Consider the following 8499-nt stretch of genomic DNA (forward strand, 5'->3'; position numbering starts at 1 on the left):
GTGCTCACAGGAATATTAACATGCAATTAAACACTTCTAGAAAAACTGCAGTAGCAGAGCGAAAACACGAGAGCAACTTGCGCAATTCTGCACTAATATTTCGGTGCCCTTAATAGCCCAACAAAAAGTGGTGAAATGGAAGAAGCTGTTTGGATACATTGCTGAACAAACAGGGACGTGCTGTTGGACGAGCCTCTGCTGTACAATGGCATCAACATACAATTTGCATGGTGAATCCATAAAGAAGACTTATAGAGGCGAGATCACGTTGGAAGTTCTCAAACCCGAATTTCCACGTACCTTGCCTAATTCATTCAGAGGCTTACTAAGCTACTGATCTGCTTTCTAAGTGCATCCCCAAATACAGCTTGTAAGGCTGAGCCTATATATTAAGGGCTGGTGTCGTCAAAGCTGTAATTTCTTATCCAGAGCATACGCACTTGCAAACGCAGTCTTCAGTCTCCTCATGAATGTTTACGCGTCGCTGTCGCACGACCAAGATGTGAGCGTCTTTATCGAGCCATGATATCGCTGAAACTACGCTGTGACCTCGCAAAGTTGCTTCGTTCGGACGCAGCGAATAATCTAATCGCACCAGCAGAAGAGCGCCGATCGTCTCGCTCACGGTCCCGATTTGTGTACTGTACCCTCAGTGATGCAGCACAGACTGCGCCCCCCACCCCAAAATAAAATGCCCCGCACGAAACGTAGTAGTAACTACCCGCCTCACCGCTCTAGTTAGAGACCACAACGAAGCAGCAGCAAACAGGCGGCCATGCGAGCAAGCAAACCTGTCAGAATAAACGTTCAATTTGCGCGGCCACCCCATGCCCAATGAAAAGCGACCGGAAGTGACGGCCGACGCTGTACCATCACTTCGGCGCGCGGCAGGACGGGAAGGCGGAAGCTGCGCCATCATGCTCGTTTTCGCGTGCGTTCGCGTCGCGCGCTGTGCGAAGTAATTTTAAACGTGTGATTAGTTTTGCGCGCGGGGTAGAAGAAGATGTGGCCCATGCTTTGTGTATTACTCGTGCCCCACTTCAAAGCAAAGCGTTCGTACGCACTGGAAGATGGATCCACGAAGGCTGAAACGAGAAGTTGCAACGTGCCCGGTCGGTAGTACTGGCATGATGGAAACTTTCAGGCAAGTGCCCGTTTATTTGGTATTTGTTTTGTTCGCTTTAGAAATATCTCACTGTGATCTCGTAGCATAATTCATAATTCGCTAATGTAAGAGCAAGAGCAGCTGCACTCCTACTAGGGCAAGTTAACTACCTCGATCGCGTCCCGTGTGACTAATGTTTGTGAAATCTACATCGGGCGTGGTGCGCCTGCATAGTTACGCTTTGTTTCTCAGCGCTTGAACGTTCATTGATGTGATTCTCTTGTGCGTTCAGCGCGGCTGCTTGTAATACGGTCGTTCGCACTTCAGTTAAATGTGGTCGACCACTTTTGCGTCGCGTAGTAAATGGACTGGCCTAGCCACCTTTCGAAGGAACCGGCGCGGTATTGGTTCTCCCTGATGCGGTCGCGTGCTGCTGTTGCTGCTTGCCGGACGCCTTCAGCATTTTTTCGGCTCGCTTTGTCTGTGCGTGTGCGCGTGCTCGCGCTCGGCTTGATTTGTGTGTGCGTGCGTGCGTGTGTGCGCTCAGCTCAGCTCGCTTTGTGTGTGTGTGTGCGTGCGTGCGCTCGGCTCGCTGTGTGTGTGTGTGTGTGTGTGTGCGCGCGCGCGTTCAGTACAAGCCGGTTTGTATGGGCCGGCGTGTTTGCGCGTGTCTAGTGCGTACGTGTTTTGTGAGTGTGTTGTCTGTGGGTCGCTGTGTGTGCGTGCACGTGTTAGCGTGTCTGCCTGCATGCATGTATGTGTGCTTGTTTGTGTTCATCAATGTGCGCGTGCGCGCTTTTGTGTCTGCGCTTTGAGAGTGCGTATACTTGTGTGTGCGTGTGGGTGCGTTTTGTGTGCGTGCGTGTGTATTGCATGAGGCCGGTAGAGTTTTACTCGCAATAAAACTCTTCCGATTTGGTGCAGCGAATGTTCCCGCCTGAAAGCCGAGTTTGGTTTCAAGCCACCCTGGACAACTGCTGTAGAGGCGCCGTTTCTCGGGAGGACCAGTGGGAAGGCGCCTAGTATACGCTTCGTCCTTTTTCCTCCCATGCACTGATAAATCAATAGCCTTGTTTTTTATTGTGAAAGGAACGGTACATCCAGAGCATAAATAAATGATTAAGAAATCTGGTTGTGTGTTTTAAAGACGTGGATTTCCCATTAGCCCACATTTCTTTTGATGCAGACAACCGCTGAAATTGTTAGCGGCAGGTTATTCGAGACGTTCTACGTATATAGCAATTGTCTTCAGGAGCTTTAATGAATTTTGAAAATTTGAAGCGTTGTGCTTTAGAGGTATCATATACAAGCTTTAGGTCTCCGAGTAATTTGCATGCCCTTCGAGAGCTGTCGCCTATAGCCCTATTGAAATTCGTAACTACAGTTTGGAGCACTGGGGAAGCTAGAAGGCTTGTCCTGGCTCTCGAGAAAGTGTTTAAGCTGGTGTTGTAGGTTGAGGAGTTTGGGGTTGGTAACACAAAGGATTTTTTATGCCTTAGCAGTAGGAGTGACACAGGATAAAAAAAATGTATGTGTGTCAAGCACAGGAAGCTGCTCATATTGTAGAAGCATGTGTGTGCGTGTGTGTGTGTGTGCGCGCCCATGCATGCGTGCGTGTGTGTGAATTCTCTCCTCAAAAGGGAGTATGTGTGTAAGTGAGCTATTTCATTGCTGGTCTGTTTGCCAAGAATTGGCAAGAAAACACAATAATCAATTTAACTTGAAATAATAAACTTCAAAGCATACTGGCGTACTGGCGACAGCAGCATACAAGCATGCAGCTGTGTGACAATCTTAATGCATGACTGCAACATCTGGAAGGAGGCTTGCTTCTTCAGTAAGCAGCACAAAGTCCATATTCTTGGCTTTTCTCGTTCAAACCAAAACGAGGCTCATTGCCAATGATCTTGTCTTTTGCTCTAATAGCATTTGTTTATCTTGTACTTAGAGTGTCATTTCTCGCAGGTCATGCAGATGGTAGCAGCAATTTCACAATGCCCAGCCTTGGCGCCCCCCATCAAGAGCAAGCCACTTGCGTTCGCCTTCAGACAGATGGTTAATGTCTTCTTGAAAGCGGTTGAGAAGACAACATTGTAAGTAGATATAGTTGTGTAGTGTAATATAATAAGTCAAGTTATAATTTAAAACTCGGGCTCCTTGGCCGCCTAAGCTTGATATGATGTGCAGTTGTGTGTGATTGTAAATATTGCCGATGGTACAGTCCATACTGCAGGTATGACTGCTGATCCAAAGTATACATTTGCATTTTCTTGATGGTCTTTCATAATGAGAATTTTCTTTGTGCAAGAATATTCACAGAATGCCGGGGCATTGTAGCATCATATTCTTTATTGTGCATTCACTGCTAATTTCGTATGACCTTCCTGCTACCAATTTATTTGCAGGAAAGGAATATTTGTTTACTCTCTGCAATGAGCTTGTTATTTGCTCATTGCATTACACTCTTCTACCGTTAATTTATTCCCATATAATTATCAAAACCTTGAAATTTCAGCTGTTTTTATTTTGAATACAATATCAAAATCAAAATGCACCGGATTGCAATCTAGACTGCAAGGGATTTGAAGAAATTACAAGAAACCAGGACCTCTCGAGAGCGTTAAAGAAACGTTTCCGCAGGTAATGTGCCTAATTGTACTGAGCTAGCTGCTCACGAAAATTGCAAGCATATTTCATTTCACATAGTTTTGCAGGATATAGCAGGCCTATCATAGTCTCTGAGCACAACCTTACCTCATTTGCATCATGAAAATGTCGTGCTGAATTTGGGACAAGTTTTGAAAAATGAATGTATCATAATTTTGAAACTACACAAAGTATTGGTTGAGGCTAGACAGTTTTCAAACAACTTGACCATGTTGAACTTAGCCATTACAGGACGGAAAAAAAAACATGCACAGGAGCACTCATTCAATGAAATGTGATGCTTGTGGTTATTTTCCACATGCAAAATGTACTTTTAAGCGAGAGAGGGCAGGTAGCCAATTTACAACCATTGTGACTCATGCGGGTAGTAGCAACACAGGATGAGAAATGGTTGTGTCTCTGAGGTTCATTGAATATGTGAAAACTCATATACAGTACACCCCCCACCCCCTATGAGGGGTAACCGTGCAATATGTTTTGGGCAAGAAAAACGATTGTTCTAGGAGACAAGAAATTTCAGGCTCTAGTTGAGAGGCTACAGAAAGGACCATGTAAATAGTCACAGATTAACATAAACTGCATCGGAGTGGCATCACAGTTTAGAGCATGAAGTGGGAGCATGAGGAAGGATCATAAGTTTAAATAAGGGAATACTACTTGTCAGTGCATTGCCAAGCTAACCCATTGAAAGAAGGGGGCGTGCTCTAAGAAAAATAGTTAATCACACATGCTAAATTTTCGAGGAAAGTATGCCAAAATGCCCATTCTTACTAAATTAATAAATAAGAAATACACGATAAATTTTAGGATGCAGAAAGTGTCTAATAAACTGCATTGTAGAGTTGGATATTGTTGGGCTGGATGCATGTATTTCAGGGCAAATGAGAATGCCAGTGGGGATTCCCTCATTTTCATTTTGTGTGCACACTCTGTAAAACAGTTCTCTTTGTCTCCTAGTGTAATAATGTTGTGTAAAAACAGTCATTTTTTAATGCCTTGTGCATTTAACTCTTAATGTGCCATATCCCGTAAGCTTCTCACCTGCAGTACTTATAAAGTGTAATGCAGATATATTGCAGATTTCATAATGTCAATTTTGTATTAAGGTCACATACACACTCTTGGACAAATGTCTGTTGTTGAGAGATGTCATTGGTAGTCTTTAAACTTTATTCACTCTTATTTTCTATGGTGAAAAGGCTACTGTAAATTTATGTTTTTGCTGCTGTATGTACCTTGTGTTCACAATGACATAGTGGTTTAGCATTCACAGTAACATGCAATTCCTTAATTTGCAAAATAGAAACTTCTCCTACCTTTCACTTGTCTTGCCCAGTTGCCTGAGCGGTGCATTCTGCCCAGTCACATTAATTATCATTTTTCCGCAAAGTACGTGTGTAATTGCACGGGCTGAATTCTCATGATTCTCTTCTTATTTTGCTAATGCAGGATGCAAGATTCCAGCAATGCCATGCGCTGCATTTATTGGTCAAGATGCTCAGAGAATGGAGTCCCTGCACCTCGTGGTTAACCGTGAACATTTTTTTCTTTTGGAAAGCTAAAGGCCATTTGCTGCATCACTTGCATTTTTGCAGCTCAGATGTGTACTATATTTTTTCTAATTTTGAATCAATATTGGCTGTTCAGTATAAAAAATGACGTACAGCGTGAAGGACAAGGACTGCGAGAGACACACTCCACTGACTTTCAACAATATTTTATTGCGTTGCCACATCGTGTGTGTATACACAGAGGGGTCATGCGCAGAAAATGAAAGCCAGTCGCAAGGGGTGTTCTAACAGCAAGTCATTGTAAAAAGAACATGGTCACTTGAAAAAAAAAACATCACAATTTCTATCTGTTTAGATACAAAATTTCACTAGGGGTCAGCGTGATAGAGGGGCCACTAACGCACACACTACCCAGTTTTCTGGTGAAATCAGCTTCAATAATTTACCGGGTGAGCTGTGTCTCGCTGAAACTTCCGTATCTTAAAGAGGGGCATGCAGCCGCAGTCCCGGCAATGAATGCCCAAGTGGCCTTGAACAGTGTTATTGACGTTGTTATAGTGCTCTCTTAAACGATCATTTAGGCGCCTGCCTATCTGTCCAATATATTTACTGCCTCAAAATGGGAATTTGGGAAACCACATTCGTTGCACACATCGCAAAACGTTTTCTGTGCCCGGCAGAGCAACAACTCTGACGTGATTCAGGCGCGTTTACACACTTGCAGAGCCTTGCCAGCTTTTCCGGGGCTGAGAAAAGGACTGCGATTTCTGTAGGTTCCCTAATCTTTTTTAGCCTATGGGAGACATCATGAACATACGGTAGCACTGCAAACCTGTGTCTTTCAACCGGCTGGTTCCTTGACCGAGCGCGCTCATCATGTTTTGTGCACTTCAGAAGCTGTTCCGCTATGCCTGAAATTAAGGCCAAAGGGTAGCCAACCCAAGAAAGGCAATCAGCCTGTGCAGCAACGCTATGTTGCATCTCGTGTGAGCAAGATTTATTGAGGCTGTTAAGGAGGCAAAGCTTTACAATATCTCATTTGACTTTGTTGGACAGACAGGCAGGCGCCTAAACAATCATTTAGGAGAGCACGATAACAACGTCCATAACACTATTCAAGGCCACGTCGGCATCCATTGCTGGGACTGCGGCTGCGTGCCCCTCTTTGAAGGTACGGAAGCTTTAGCGAGACACAGGTCATCCGGGAAACTATAGAAGCAGATTTCACTAGAAAACTGGTTAGTGTGTGCGTTAGTGACCCCTCTATCGTGCTGACTCCTAGTGAAGTCTTGTATCTCAACAGATAGAAATTATAATGTTTATTTTTTTCAAAGGGCGATGTTCTTAGTACAGTCACTTGCTGTTAGACACCCCTTGTGACTCATATTCTGCGCATGCCCGCTTTTGTACAAATACACATGATGTGGCAACATAATTAAATATTGTTGGAAGTCAGCGCAGTCTGTCATCTCTCGCAGTTCTTGTAATTCAAGCTGTACGTAATTTTATCTCATTAATTGCAAACTATCCCAAGAAACTACCCTTGTTCAGTATAATTATAATGTTTGATACGGCCATTTGCTGGCAAATGCTAACAGTGTGATATTTAACTTGAACTTTTGCATGACTGCCTATGCCTGTGTTCTTTTAGTAACCAGAGTATGGCTAATTTATTAAACCATATTTGCTAATTTGCATGCTCACATGCTATAGCATGCCTTAATCTTGAATTACTGCATCTAAGTGCAAATACTTTAGAAATTTACTATGTATTTTAAAACACTGTCCACATTTTGTGCTCAGCAAAATCGTTTAATCAACAGTGGTTTGTTTTTATCAGGCCTCCTACTGCACTTTGCACCCAGGCACTAGTAGATGTGGAATATGCACTCTTTTGATTTATAGTAAGAAAAGAACCTATTTTCAAACTACATATTGTATATGTACCAGTGCCTTAGAGTTACAAAACAAAAATTTATAGAAACTGGTATTGTAGTTAGAAAAACCGCTACACAGCACCTTTAGCCCAGAGAACTCTCGTTTCACAAAAGAGGACAAACTATGTAGGCACTAAAAAATTCTACGTATTTTTTGTGCTCAAGTAATCTTGTTGGAAATAGAAAATTAGCAATAAGGCTTCTGGCATAAACCTCACTTAAAGCATGTCTATGCTTGGAAAGTATTGTTTCAGTCTGAAAAATGTTGGCCAGTTATGCTTTACATCGACTTTCCAAACTTTTCATAATGCTTTGCGATTACATTAGTGTACAAAATAACACATGCCTTTCTTGTGCGTTTGCTCTGCATTTCAATTGCTTCCCTAATTCACCTTTGCAATATGCCTTTCTTTAAGGCATCAAAACTTGAATTTTCGTTCACTGGAGCCTAATACTAAAAATTTATTCCTTTATGTGGCCCAAAACACTGCGAATCAACCCAGGCTCTTTCAGTGCCGCTATACATAGTTTCTTCTCTAATAACAGATTTGATCAATACATATATTTTAGGTACCTTTGTGGGGAATGTACATGTTCTTGTACTTACCGATGTGTTTGGTGATTGTGCATGTTTATATTTCATGTGATTTATGTATATGTTGTACTCTGTATTGCAGCATGCAATAAATATATTTGCGTTTTCTTGAAAATGCAGCATATATCTTACCAGTCTGTGTTCCATATTATTTGGATATGGAAATCGTGATAACCTTGGTGTTGATATACATGCTCAAAAGTGTCAAGTTTGCTAGGTTGTATTTGTGCAGCGAAGACAGGTTTTCCAATATACACCATGAATTACTAATATGTAATGTGATCCACACGTATAGGTGTTGTGTATGCCCATCGAAGCTTCAAGGCCGGCTGTTCGACAGTGCGTTTGGTAGCCGAACTTGAACCTTCTGGCACACGCAATAGTTGCGCGAGGATCGCTGTACATAGTAGTAATTGAAGGCGTGTACTGCCGAATCTGCCTTCCATACACGCTAGAAATAAAAGGGTGTACACCCTTCCAACACCCACACAGATGGGTGTTAATTTGGACGAGCACCCTTACACCCTAAATTTATTTTGCTGGACACCCTTCCTTTAGGGTGCTATAGTGGCACCCCAACTGTAGGGTGTAGACAACAGCACCCTTAGGGTGTTCGTCTGGCGACAAACTGATTTACACCCTTAAGGGTGTTAAAATGTTTAGTGTGTACTATAGGCGCTTTGT

The 8499-nt window shown here is 42.9% G+C and overlaps 1 long non-coding RNA gene across 1 annotated transcript; it reads left to right on the top strand.

Annotated features, from left to right (window-relative positions):
- Nucleotides 1-382: 382 nt before the first annotated feature.
- Nucleotides 383-7946, top strand: LOC142576514 (uncharacterized). The gene is made up of 3 exons (XR_012826860.1): nt 383-1144; nt 3071-3198; nt 5222-7946. It is a non-coding gene; the product is annotated as an uncharacterized LOC142576514 (long non-coding RNA).
- The last annotated feature ends 553 nt before the right edge of the window (nt 7947-8499 follow it).

The sequence above is a fragment of the Dermacentor variabilis genome, chromosome 3 (assembly GCF_050947875.1).
Source record: "Dermacentor variabilis isolate Ectoservices chromosome 3, ASM5094787v1, whole genome shotgun sequence".
NCBI lineage: Eukaryota > Metazoa > Arthropoda > Arachnida > Ixodida > Ixodidae > Dermacentor > Dermacentor variabilis.